The sequence below is a fragment of the Lissotriton vulgaris genome, chromosome 4_1 (genome assembly GCF_964263255.1).
Source record: "Lissotriton vulgaris chromosome 4_1, aLisVul1.2, whole genome shotgun sequence".
NCBI classification, from domain to species: Eukaryota; Metazoa; Chordata; class Amphibia; order Caudata; family Salamandridae; genus Lissotriton; species Lissotriton vulgaris.
In genome coordinates, this window is record NC_141691.1 from 1,363,625,653 (window position 1) to 1,363,639,698 (window position 14,046).

The window sequence follows — 14,046 nt, forward strand, 5'->3', positions numbered from 1 at the left end:
ATCATTAAGAAGGTGAAGTTTAGTTTGTAAGGTCACGGAGAGTTACGTGCCGCGTTTCAAACTAAACTGTTGTGATGGTCGGTCAACATGTTTCTCGCTTGGGTTCTTCCCGCGATTCTTCAGGACCTAGTGAAAGTGTGAGTGAGAGTTTTAAAACGAGGACATGCTAGTGTCATGAACCTAGTGTGTTACCTCAGGGGAATCCTGTGCCTGAAGTATGGAGATATAAAAAGAGACATTAATGCAGGTATCGTTACAAATGTCAACAACTTTTATAAACGGTAACAGCCAATCTAAGCATCTCAGTGCAGTGAAGTGAAGGTGGTGTGTGTGAAGTTACACATACGAACATGCCTGTGGTGTAGTGAGAGTGTGTAGTGTAGTGAACACTCTCATGCCTATGTCCGTGGTGTTTAAAACAATGGTAAAAACCAGTGGTTAAAAACACAACTGCTATCTCTAAGAGAGAACTCTAATCAGGGAAGGCAATTACTGACGTGATGGATATCAGACTCACCTAAAGGTCTTGGATTATTAACCACCTGAGTACTCGGCGGGTCGGAACAACAGAGGTTGCCTCTAGATCAGGCTAGAGAGGGAGAACTAAGGTTAGGGAAGTTCAGGGTGTCAAGTTCTACCATGTTCGGCAACTCTGGGATTGTCAAAACTTACCTCTGGTTATCCGTGTCCGTACTGAGTCACCTACCCATCACCGCCGAGCTCGAATAGGTAATGAACAAACAGGGTGTGAGTTATTTATAGGTGGACTCGTCATGAGTAGGCGTCAGGTCACGCCTTAAGTGTAGGTCACGTGGTAACCAGGGTAGAAGCGGCCATGATGGAGTGGTGTACTCAGTGTTTAAGCAGGTATGGGTTAAATCCATTGGTAAAGCATGGTATGTTCACAATGAATGCCAGGGGATATCCTCGTTCAGACCCTGTCTGTCTGTTGAAAGGCGGTGTACCCACCTTTGTTCTTTACGGAACAGGGCGTTTTTGGGGCAATTTGGACTCGCCTCAAGGATCACCCATTGTATGCAGTCGGCGCTATGTTGGTTCTCAAGGAAGTGTTTGCACATCTTGGTGTGTGACTTTTTGCACCGAAAGTTACTGCGGTGTTCGGTGATCCTTGTTTTAATTGTGCGTGTGGTCATCCCGATATACTTAAGACCACACGGGCAAGTTAGCATATAGATGCAGTGAGTGGTATTGCAGTTTGTGTGCCCCTGGATAACCCACTTGAAAGTGTCGGAGAGCTGTATTGTCTTTTGGGGAGTGGTGTATTTGCAAACCCCACAATTACCGCATGGGTAGTGACCGGTGACAGGTGGCATGTTCCACAATGTCTGCTGGGAACTTTTTTTATTAGTAATCTTCGGTCTCGTGTGGATCAATATGTCCTTCACATTCTGTGTCCTCTTGAAAGCAAACCTAGGTTGTTCAAAGGGTATATCCCCGGTATTAAGGATTCCCCAGTGACGTTTTATGGTGTTTTTTATCTTGGTTGATAACGGGGTAAATGTCGTCACACAAGTGATAGGTTGATTTTCAACGGGTGGTTTTTCTCTTCTCTCAAGGATTGCCTCTCTGTTGTTGTTTCTTGCTCGCTTTTGTGCTCTTGTGACCTCTCCTCTGGGGTAACCTCTGTCTAGTAGGTTTCTAGAGAGGATGGTTGATTCCTTCTTGTAATCAGCAATGTTACTACAATTCCGCCTGATACGCAGGAATTGCCCAAAGGGTAGATTGTTCCTCAAGGCTTTTGGGTGGTGGCTCTCAAAATGTAGGAGGCTGTTACGGTCTGTTGGTTTCCTAAACATTGTTGTCTGGAGTCCACCCTCTCTCATTTGTATAGTGAGGTCGAGAAAAGCAATATCTTCAGACGAGGAAGACATTGTGAACCGAAGATATGGATTCAGTGAGTTAACCCATACGAAGAAAGCCTCGTGTGAGTTGGGACGACCCGACCAAAGGATCAGGATATCGTCAATGAAACGCTTCCACAAAATGATGTTTGCTGAAAATGGGTTGGATTCGTGGTGGATATGTTTGTCCTCAAAATCGGCCATATATAGACATGCCAACGACGGCGCAAAGGTGCTGCCCATCGATGTGCCTTGGGTCTGGTGGAAGAATTGACCCTTGAACTCAAAGAAGTTCTCAGTGAGTGCAAGGGTTGCATATTCCATAATAAATGACACTGGTGTAACAGAATCCCATTCCTCCATCCTCAGGCGTGATTCGATTACCTCTAGAGCATCAGGTCTGCCATTGCAGCTTGTGTGTGCAGTTTTAAACTTCCATTTTGGCCTGGCAAAGTAAACCTTTTGCCAGGCCTAAATCTTTCTTTTTAATACATATAAGTCATCCCTAGTGTTGACCCTAAACAGCCCACAGGGCAGGGTGCAGTGCAACTGAAAGGTTGTGCATGTACTTTTAGGTTTTACATGTTCTGGTAATGAAAAACGTGTAAATTCATTTTTCACTACTGCAAGTCCTGCCTCTCCTATATTTTGACATTGGATTAGCATTTTTATATTTAATTAGTGATAACTTTTAATTGGGGCAGGTAGGAATGTCAAGTTTGTTATCTAAAGAATTGCAATTTAAAACCCTCTTTAATTGCAATATTGGGTTTGAGTCATACTTCTAAAAATCTACTCTAGTTGGGGCCAGGACAGAGTGGCAGAAAATACCAGGCACCTTTGTATGAGTCGGACTCTAGACGTTTTTCCAACTTCAAAATGGACACTTGCTATAAATAGTGGACCCCCAGACTCAACTCTTCAGAGCACTTCGAAGATGTGGGCTTTGCCAGGAGGAAGGACTACCCAGCTCTGAAGTCTGTCCTGCTGACTTGCTTGCTGACCAAGGACTGCTTTGCCACCCAAAGCATGCTGTTGCTGCACCAGGACTTCTCTGCTGCTGTGAGCAGTCCTGATAAATCCAGCATGCTTCCTGTTCATAGCCACTGGTACATATCAGGCTTCTTCGACACCCACACATCTCAAAGCATCTCGACAAAGCGAGATGCAATTCGCCATAGACTTATTTCAGCTCAAGTCCTCGCAAGCACTGGTGGTTTCTTCGACACTAACACAGCTTGACACCAATACCGGCCCAGTATGACACATCTCATCCCCTACATTTCCGCATCGCTAGTCTTTGCAAGCCTCACCAGGTTACTCGACGATGATGCAGAACTTCGCAGCTCCTTCTTGATGGTCATCGACTTCACCACTGCTTAAAGCGTCTTGACGCCGAACCTCGCATCGCACCTCCTCCTCAACATCGGCCGGCGCATCTCAACGGAAGGACTCTGGATCTTGATGGCAAGGCCCATAAGGTACTTTTTCAGTGGTCTGAATTCTGTCCTGTATCCAGTCCGCACTTTATTGCTGTTGGGTTGAAATTGTGACTTGGACTCAGTCTACTGCGACGAGCTAGCCGTGGATGGTGCTTTTTGCTTCTAAGCGCTTGAATTTCACATAAACTTTCAAATTGACTAACTTTGGTACTGATTGCATTTTTGTTTTTTTTTGTTTGCAAATTATTTATTACATTTCACTCCATTTTTCTAAATTGGTGTGGGATTTTTCTTGTGTTATGTTTTCACTGCATTACTGTTTCAAGTGCTGCATAAATATTTCACACATTACCTCTAAGGTAAGCCTGACTGCTTTTGTGACAAGCTACCAGATGGTTGAGCACAGGTTAATTTGGGGTTTGCTTGTGTTCTACCCTGACAGGAATTGTGTTGGCTGCTTGAGCAGGATTTGACCCTCCTCAGACAGTAGCTCAATTTCCTACAATTGTGATGACTATAACAACATGGTCTTTACTATCAGGCCGACTCTGCACGTGGACACTTTAAATAGTAACATATCTTCTGGAGATATCAGAGTGCTGCTACATTTATATTGTATTTGTTTATTTTTTAAATGGCTTGGAGGACTTGGCACAATACCTACTACGGCAGGTTCACGTCCCACCTAGACTTCCTACTTGCTTTTGAACCTGCAGTCAGAGAGTAGGTTCCCTGCAGATCTCGGTAGCAGGCACTTTGCTCATAGAACACAAACTTACAGGGTTTTTCAGGGGTCCGAGGGTTGGATTGGAGTTATAAACAAATGTTCAACAGTCAGTAAAAGCATCCTGTGATATCCGCCGGGTGCTAAAAATGGCAGTAAAACAGGAAGCATAGCGGTCTCTTGGAATCTGGACACCTATTTGTGGAGTATGAATTGGGCCCCTGCTGGGAATGATTATCGGAGACAGCAGGTGGGTTAAGAGTTTACTTTATTCTTTGGTTGAGGGGAGAGCCGACTGCTCGTTGCCTCGCTGCAGTCTACAATGCCGCCGGTGTTCACATCCCTCCCGCGATGCCTCGCTGCGGGTCACGTGAACGCCAGAAGGCTAGAGCGCAACACTACACATCTTCCCCCTTAATGATGGCGGCAGCAATGGTAACTGAGGACCACAGGCATGGGATTGGGGAGGAAAAAAAAGGAAAGGAAGGGAGAGAGAGATAACAACTGAATGTCTCTGAAGTGCTAGGTAGCTTCGCCGTGTTGACAACTGAAAGTCACTGAAGTGTTTCGGTAGCTTAACCGCATGGCCCTTGCGGGTGTGCGTTCCAGTCCTATGCTCCTTTTCTCCGCAGGGTCCGTTTGACTTCGTGCCTCCCTCCTGATCTCTACAGAGGGTGCAGGGTGTCTCACCCGGACTGCCCCCTTCGTCTGCATCCTGGCTGGGCAGATGCGGAGTTGAGTGTCTGTCTGACCGACCTTCTATATTGATCGAGGTTCCAACCTCACTCCTGTTGGACCTTTCCGTCCCCTTGCTCCTTGGGTCCGTAGCTGGTGCTGCCACTCCCTATGCGCGGGAGGTTTCTTCTATATCGCTGTCATTCATGCCCCACTGCAAGATCTTGTTGCACTTGGCCATCCTGGATAGTAACCAGACCTTGCCATCGCTCAACAAGGCAGAGAGGGTATATACTACCATGACTCGCAGGGGTTCACTGAACTTGCAGTCTCTTTTCAGATCAGGTTGGCCCTTCTTGACGCAGAACCAGTCGCCCTTCACCAGTGAGGCTTCTCGCACGTTATTCCGCTTGTCGTAATGTGCCTTGTAGATGCTTTGTGCCTTCTCTATGTTGCTGCGGACAATGGCCGGGGACCATTTGCTTTGGAGTCGCATGGTCATCCAGGCTGTGTTGTCTCTGGTGAAGGGTTCTCTGCCTCTGAGGATCATAAACGGGCTGTAACCTGTCAAGGTGGGTGTGATGCGGTAGGCCCATACCGTGTTCCTGACTTCGGACTCCTATTTTTTTCCCGTGTTGATGGCAGCTTGGATGGAGCCCATGATCACTCAGTTAAAGCATTCCACTAAACCGTTGCCCACAGGGTAGTAGACTGGAGTGAGCCTTGTCCGGATTCCGTTGCAGTTGGGGAAGGCAGTCCACTTGGCTGATGTGAACTGGGGACCGTTGTCACTGGTGATGGACTTAGGGATGCCTTCCCTCAGAAAAATGTTGGTGAGGAAGGCGATGATGACATCTGAATCTACTGATTCGCTGATTTCGACTCTGGCCACTTGGAGAAGCGGTCCATGACTACGATGAGGTGTTTGGGCGTACCCCAGGTGTCTAGAACAGGACCCACTATGTTGATGGACAAATCCTCCCAAGGGTTGTTGGGTGTGGAGAACTCGCCCATGGGGGGGTTTCAGGGTGATGAGCATTTTGTCGGCCCTGGCGCAATGGTCACAGGCTCGCACGAACCTCTCCACTTGGACGTCCATGGCAGGCCACCAGTACAGCAGTTTCATTCATCATTTGGTTTTGACTATGCCCAGATGGCCTTTGTGGTTGATGTGGAGAATGCAGTCATGGAGGGCCTTCGGGGCACCACTTTTTCATCTTTGTCGCCCCGCAGCAGGAATATGGAGTTGTCTCCGATGGAAAGTTCATCGCGGACCTCCCAGTATTTTCTGAGGTTGCTTTCGATATGCTTCTTCTCTGGCCAGCCCTGCATGACGTACAACTTGACTTGGGAGAGTGCCGTGTCCTGCGTGTAGGCTTCTGCCCAGTCCTTGGCACTGATGGTATGTTCGTGGTCCGTTATGAAGGCGACGCTGTAATCGTCTCACACTGATGGAGTGACCGGTTTATCAATGGCTGCTGCCCTGCTGAGGGAGTCCGCCACTCGATTCTGCGGGTACGGAAGGTACTCCACATCGTATACAAAGTCCAAAAGTTGCAATGTCATTTTGGCGATGCACGGGGTGGATGTCACATTTCCGCTGGATGTGAGAACTTTGATCAGGGGCTTATGGTCGGTATGGAGATTGAATCGCGACCCCCCACAGATATTGTCGGAATTTCTCCATCGCCCAGATGGACGCTAGCATCTGTTTCTCTATTACGCTGTAATTCTCTTCACTGGAGGTGAGGGGTCGCAAGGCGAACCCCACCATCATCTCAGTGCCATCCGTAGCTCTCTGGGAAAGGACAGCTACCAGTCCTTTGTCGCTGCCGTCCGTGGTCGCTGTCGAATCCCTGTAGGGGAACTGCTACGCAATATCATGTTTGGCAGAGAATTCCGCTTCCGTCTCCTCTGGCTAGGAAAAGGCGTCTTATCCTTGAGTAGTTGGCGTAGGCTACGCTTTTTTTTTTTTTTTTAACAATTATTATTATTTTTTTACTTATTTTTTATTTTGTCAACTGGAAGTTAACACAGAAACAGAAAGCAATATACATATTGTACATTGCATCGTTCCGAATTAATACACTTGAGTAAAAGAAAAATTAATTCCGTCAAAAATAAAGACCCCCGAATTGTCATAAACTTTACCATTGAGCAAAGACCTCTAGTTTTGGCCAATGTCTATTCCATATCATATATTTATCTTACCAAATCCCACCATTCCATAACGGATGGTGGTTTTGGTGATATCCAATTTCTGGCTATGATTAATCTTGCCGAAACCAATAGTATAGAATATAAGCTATTTTTCTTGAGATGATCCGAACTATATCCCATCATAATCTCCAAAGGTGAAAGTGGGACCACTATCCCCAGTTTCTGAGAGAGAACCCTCCCAACGTCCAGCCAAAAAGTATCTAATACTGGACATGTTACCAACATATGTAAAATGTCAGCCGCAATTAGTTTGCATCTAGGGCATTTTGTACGATCACTAGTTATAGTATTATCGACTGTCCACTTAGCGATCCTCTCCAGGGTATAATATAAAAGACACAACGTGCGGTGCTGCTGCAATCGCAATTTAGTAGAGTGAACTGCCTTATCTATTGTTCTAAAGGCTTGCGATATAATATTGAGTGTTACTGTCTCTCCTAACAGCCTGCTCCATTTATCTGATAGTCTCCCCCCGTCATCGATTCTAGAGCGATTTAGCCATTTATACACTCTGCTAATCAGTTTCTTAGGTTCTACTGCATATATAAAGTCCCATATCTCAGAATCTATTATATTTTCCAATTTTACGTCCTTTAAAAAATAATCGCGAATCTGATAGTATTTAAACCGCATATTATCAGGCAGGTTATATTTAATCTGCAGTCTCTCAAATAAAATAAAGCCACTGTGATCATAAAAATCTCCCAAGCTTTTAACCCCTCATCTTTCCCACTTACTGCCCATTCCGTCCTGAAATATCCCTGGCAAGCTTGGATTATGCCACAGTGGGTATTTGCAATGGTAAAAAGAAATATTTTTACCAAGAATTGTACGCCATATATATACATTGTCTTGTATTGTCTTAAACGTGACCCTTTTAAAATAATTTGGGTCATTGATTCTATATAGAAACATCCTAATCTCCGAAGATAAAGTAAATTCATGACAAAAGAGAGTACTGGCTGAGTTAATAAAACTCCGAAAGCGAATAAAACAGGCAGACCAAAAATACATTTTGAAGTCCGGAAATTCTAATCCCCCTTGCCTATAGGGTAGTTTTAGCCAATCTAACGCTCGTCGCGCTTTCTTGTATCCCCATATGAAACTACAAAAAAATCCCTCCAATCGTTTAAAAAATAAGTTTGGAATCCGCAATGGAATGGAGCGGAAAAGATAAAGGAACTTCGGTAAAACCTTCCTTTTTATAATATTAATTCTACCTATAATACCAATAGTCAGTTTATGCCATTTTTTTTAAAGACTTGGCCGTTTCACTCAGTAGCTCTTCATAATTTAAAGAAAAAATTCTACCAATTTGAGCTGCTATTTTAACCCCCAGATATGTGACCACCGGACAGACCCCCTGTAAAGGAATCGTGCTTTTATAGTTAAGAAGAACCTGGGTCTTATTTACATTTAGCTTATAGCCTGAAATTAAGCCGTACTTATTAGCTGCCTCTGTTATTGCTTGAAGAGCTTCTGCTGGCTCTATTGAAAAAACAGCTATGTCATCTGCGTATGCTATAGTTTTAAGCGAATTATTTCCAGCGCTAAAATCCCGTATTTGCTGATTATTTTGTAGGGCTTGAATAATCGGCTCTATGTAAAGAGCAAATAGTAAGGGTGAGAGAGGGCACCCCTGACTAGTGCCACAAAGTATTTGGAAAACTGAGGAGTGCAGCCCTAAATATGTTAATTTAGCACATGGCTTATCATATAGGGTTTGTATCAGTTTTTTAAATTGGCCCTTTACCCCAAAAGCAGACAGCGTAGCCCATAAGAAGTTCCACCCCACTCGGTCAAACGCCTTCTCTGCATCTAATAAAATCATACAGAGTGGGGTGGATCTAACATCTGCCACATCAAAAGCAGTTATTGTCATATTGACATGGGCTGTTGTGTCCCTCCCTTATATAAACCATGCTGATGAAGGGAAACCAAATTAGGCATTATAGGGGATTGCCGATTTGCCAATATTTTCGCATATATTTTTACATCAGCACTTAGAAGTGAAATTGGCCGATATGAGCCACATCACTCCGAGGGCTTATGTTTTTTCAGGAAAAAAGTTATTTGAGTCTTATTCCATGAATCAGGAATTGTGCCATTATTACCAATGAAATCTGTTACCTCATTAAGCGGTGCCAGCAGAACATCTTTAAAGATTTTATAGAATTCTAGGGGTATTGCATCTTCCCCTGCTGCCTTACCCACTGGTAGTTCACTAATTACCCCAAAGAACTGTTCTGAATATAGCTAAGAATATCCTCTTGTTTAGGATAGGATAATGGAGTGTACAGTCTTTGATAGTACAAAACAAACTGTTCTAGTATCTGTTGTGGTTGTTCATACAGAATACCATTCGGCCCCCTAATAGCCTTTATATGAGACTTAGCCCTGTCGTCTGCTACCTTGTAAGCCAATATCTTCCCAATATTCTCCCCGAATTCATATTGCATTCTACGTGTTTGTTATAGCTTGCTATAGCCTTTTTCCATAAGTTTACTCTTTAATTTCGAGCTGAGGTCGATTAAACTTAATCCCAGTTGTTCCAATTTTCCCAAATCCATAGCCTCACCCAAAGTAGCCTCTGCATGCTGATCTTCTGCCAACCTTATTGCTAGCATAGTCTCCTTATTTTCTCTTCTCAGATCCTTATTTTGCAATAAGACATATTGTTGGGTATGGCCTCTGATAATAGCCTTACAAGTATCCCATATCATCGTGGGAGAGGCAGATCCTATATTTTCCTTAAAGAAAGCTACAAGTTGTCCTCTAGTCTTATCTACGCATTCTTTATCTAATAGGAGATACCTTGGAAATGAGAAGTTTCTAGGTGCTTTGTTCTCGTCACAGATTTTTAATATTAAAAGAATAGGGTTGTGGTCTGAATTCACTTTTGGGCATATTTCCATGTCCGTTGTCCACAGAATAGAGGTTGTGACCCAAGCCATATCTATCCGTGTATAGAGTTTGTGTGGAGCAGAGTAGTAGGTGTAGCCTGGGACCTTTGGATATAGTGTCCGCCACACATCCCTAATACATTGTAATCGCCCCAATTCTTTGATTACAGCTCTGGTCTTTCGCATTCTGTGAAATGCCCCAGCTTAGTTGTACCAATTCCGTAATCCATAATACAGTTAAAATCGCCCATCACCACCCGCTCCCCCTCCCAATTCAGCAATTCGACATTTATCCTATCAAATATAGTAGGGTCATCTGTGTTAGGGCCATGTACAACACAGAATACGTATTTTTCCCCCTTGATCATCATCTGAGCTATAGCCCACCTGCCATTTTTGTCGGCCGCTGTCCTAATTGTTGCCCCCATAAACCTTTTATGTTTTAATATAGCCACGCCCCCTATAGAAACACTTTGAGTTGTACTTACTACTACCACAAAACCTAAATGTTTTAGCAAACCACGATCCTTATACGCCAAGTGTGTTTCTGTCAGCATTACCATTTGAGGCTATGCGTTTTTGTAGCTAAATTCCTGACAAACTTACTGTAGAACTCCGCCAGTCCCATGAAAGAGCGAACATCATCCTTGGTTTTGGGAGAGGGTGCGGACATGATGGCCTCCACGTTTGCTGATTTGGGGGTGATTCCCATGTTGCTGATTTCATGCCCCAGGTAGGTGACTTTCCAGAGACCAAATTTGCATTTTTCGAGCTCCGCCTTGAGGCCTTTGGCTGCTAGCGTGTGTAGGACTGTGTGTAAAAGGTTGTCATATTCAGCTTTGGATTTCCCCATGACAAGTATGTCATCTTGAAAATAGAGGACTCCGTGAACTCCTTGGAACAGTTTATGCATAAGTTTTTGAAGCAAGCCTGAATGGCAAACGTCGGAAACTGTAGTATCCTAAAGGCGTAATGAAAGATGTTAGTTTTCGGCATTATGGGTAGAGTGAAACTTGATGGTAAGCAGTTTGAGGTCGATGGTAGAGAACCATTTTATACCTTTGGTCTGGGTGAGCAGTTCATTTATTTTGGGCAAGGGAAACTTGTCCACAACAATGTTTTTGTTGAGGTCGCGAAGATCAATGCACAGGCGTATCTTGCCGCTGGGTTTGCGCGCCCCCACCAGAGGCGCGAGCATTTCAGCACATTCGATTGGTTCGATGATGTTACTATCTTCTAATCGTTTTAAGTTCTAGCTGCACCGCTTCACAGCAGTTGAACGGAAAGTTTCTGACTTTGTGGGAGACTGGTACTGCTCCATCCTTGAGCACAATCTTGTGGGAGAATTTGGACATCTTCCCGATTTGGTCGCTGAACACTGCAGGGAACTCAGCTTAGAGTGAAGGGGATGTGTCTTCCATCAGGAGCACTTGTGTGTCACCACCCGTGTTGAGCTGGATGCCGAGTGCTTCCTGGTCTGCCGATCCCAGGACTGATGGGCCTTTCCGCACCACGTACAACTTCGCCGTCGTGTGTCTACCCTTGACTCTGAACAGGAGTTGCTGAAACCCCACCATGGGGAATCGTTCTCCCGTGTACGTGACAGGATGGACGTCCGTGGGGTGGAGATGGTCCACCACCGCAGGCGCGAAGTCTCGGTTCCATATCTGCTTCTGGATGATGGTGTATGGTGACCTGGAGTCAGCGACCATGGTGACGTGGACACCGCCGATTACCAACTTACAGGACGGTTTTTTGGTTTCGACCCCCCCAATGCCCTGTCATATGGATACTTCATTACATATATTGCGTTAAGTTAGCATGAGTGTATTACATGTTTAAACAGCCGGTTTGCCTTCGGCTTCAGTTTTGCACACGACACATACTTGTTGTTGTAGCTTTCACCCTAGAAGCGGTGAGGTGGTTTATTTGAGAATAATATGTTATTTCTATGCTATCAGCTTCGCCTGGTACACTTGGTACAACTGTCTGCACACTGAGAGCTGCACACTCTAAGATTAACCTAACACAAGGTTGCTGGGAGGCCTGATCCTCGCACCACATTAGACATAACACAAATAATGTTGATGCCAACATTTTGGGCTCTACGCGGGTTTAAGATAGAGTTACACGGAATGAACGTAGACACTTGGTGCTGCGCATGAAGAGAGCTGGTAGCTGTTGATGTGATCTGCTCCTACTGACATTGAGAGGTATGGGGCCGCCCTGCTAAAGCCCGAATGAGACCTTCATAGATATAAAATAATATGCTAGATAGGGTGCGCGAAATATAGGTGATATAGATTTCTATAGATTTTGCATTGTAACATGCTATCACCTTTTGCTTACTATGGATTAGTGACTATGCTGCTGACTCTGATTTTTATAATCTGCATTTTGGTATTATACAAGATACTGCGTTTGAGGGAATATATGATGTTACCACGAATACAAGTTCCACGCATGGCAATACCACGCGAATTTTAGTTCGCAAGTGGCTTTACCACGCTGGAATTTGCAACGAAGGATCATACCACGCATTTTTACGTCCTAAACACAAACACAAATGCTAAAGATTATTTTCTTACCTGACACCTTCCTGTCTTTCACCAGCAGCCCGTACCTTCCATCCACCATCGAAACAAGCGTGAAAACACGTCTGCCAAAATTAAAAAAGGACTGCCGTAACGGCACGTCTTTGGGGGAGGCACTTTCCTTTTACCTCAGTGCTACTGTAGTGCGTTTTTAAAAAAAATGTAATTAACCCGCTCTGGAGGAAGCCGTCGACGCCTGCTCAATTAGAGCCGAGCTCAGGGCAGTAAACTGACACTCGGACGCCGTGTGTGGCATCCTCGTTGGTACGGAAGTGCGTTTTTTTTTTATTTAATTAACCCGCTCCTTTTTTTTATTTCTGGGGGGGAGACCCCCCCAGGCCCCCCCCCCGCCCCTCCCCCAGCCGACCCCCGCCAACCCCCCAATCCCCCTAATGCGTGGCAAAGACGTCGTGGAAGGAACCCTGCGTGGAAGGCACCCTGCGTGGTAAGTGTCACGTGGTAAATGTGAGTAGTGGTAATGCCTTCGTGGTAAATGATGTTTCCCCGTTTGAGAACTTTGCATTGAAGAATAAATATTTCAAACTTGCACTTGTGTTCTTTGACTCTCAGTTTTGGTTTGAAATGATTATATAACGAAAGAGTGTTCATGTGTTCCACGATTCCTGAGGTATTCTAAAGATCATGTTCTGGTTTGTCTAAGACATGGATCATTCCATAATGATCCATGAGACACTGTAGCTAGCTAGGTAAGGGGATTTCTGACACTGAGATGAGTTTTGGATCATCCTAACTCACTGAGGTTCTAGATCTCTATGCACAGTTCTGTGGGAGAACGGAAACCCTGCTACATGGCGCCCAACGGATTGGTTGGCCTTATTTCATGACACTCGAGTAGTATATCATTCATACCTTGACACCTTCATTCCCGTTTCCGGTAAACGGTGGTGTCGGAAAACCTACCTGTTTTTGAAATAGGTCTTTTCAAGCTTGAATTCTTCTTTAAACGGTTTCTTTGAATTACTACCCAGTTGTGCTACAAAGTGTTCTTTGTCTTTTTTCACTTCCTGTGCTACCATGGCCGTGGACATAGCGCAGCATAGCCGCATCGCGGTTCGCGACCACTTGCGGGCATATAATGTCCCTGCGGAAGGTTTGGCTGTGGTTCTAGTGGTGAGTGCGGAACATGCGTACCCGTACGAATTGTTTTATTCCTGGGTGACGTTTCCGGAAGTAAACGCTAATTCGGGTGTCTACCATTCATACACTGCCTCGGCTGTTCCGGCGGCTTATGCTCCGTACAGGGCACTGGAAGTACCTATAGATGTTTGGCAGCACGGAGTTTGGTTTGGTGGCGTCCTACCCCATTCTTTAACGGCTCCGAGGTTAGGTCCGTTGTCCATTCCGGGCACAAATTGGCCCGCCTTGGGTGGATTTACTCCTCATCCTAATCGCGCCACTTGTAATGTGGGTGATCTGCGGCGTCTTCATGATGTCGCGGTTGACGTGATTAGAGCGCTTGTTCATTACATTGGTCGTAATATTCATGGCGCAGCCCCCGCAGGTGCGCAGCTTCGAGCGGAACAGGCTGGTTTGAAAATCAGTCCTGTCTTGGTGAATTCCGTAATGGGCAGAAAGCCAGAGAATAAGGATGATTTTCCTTACTGG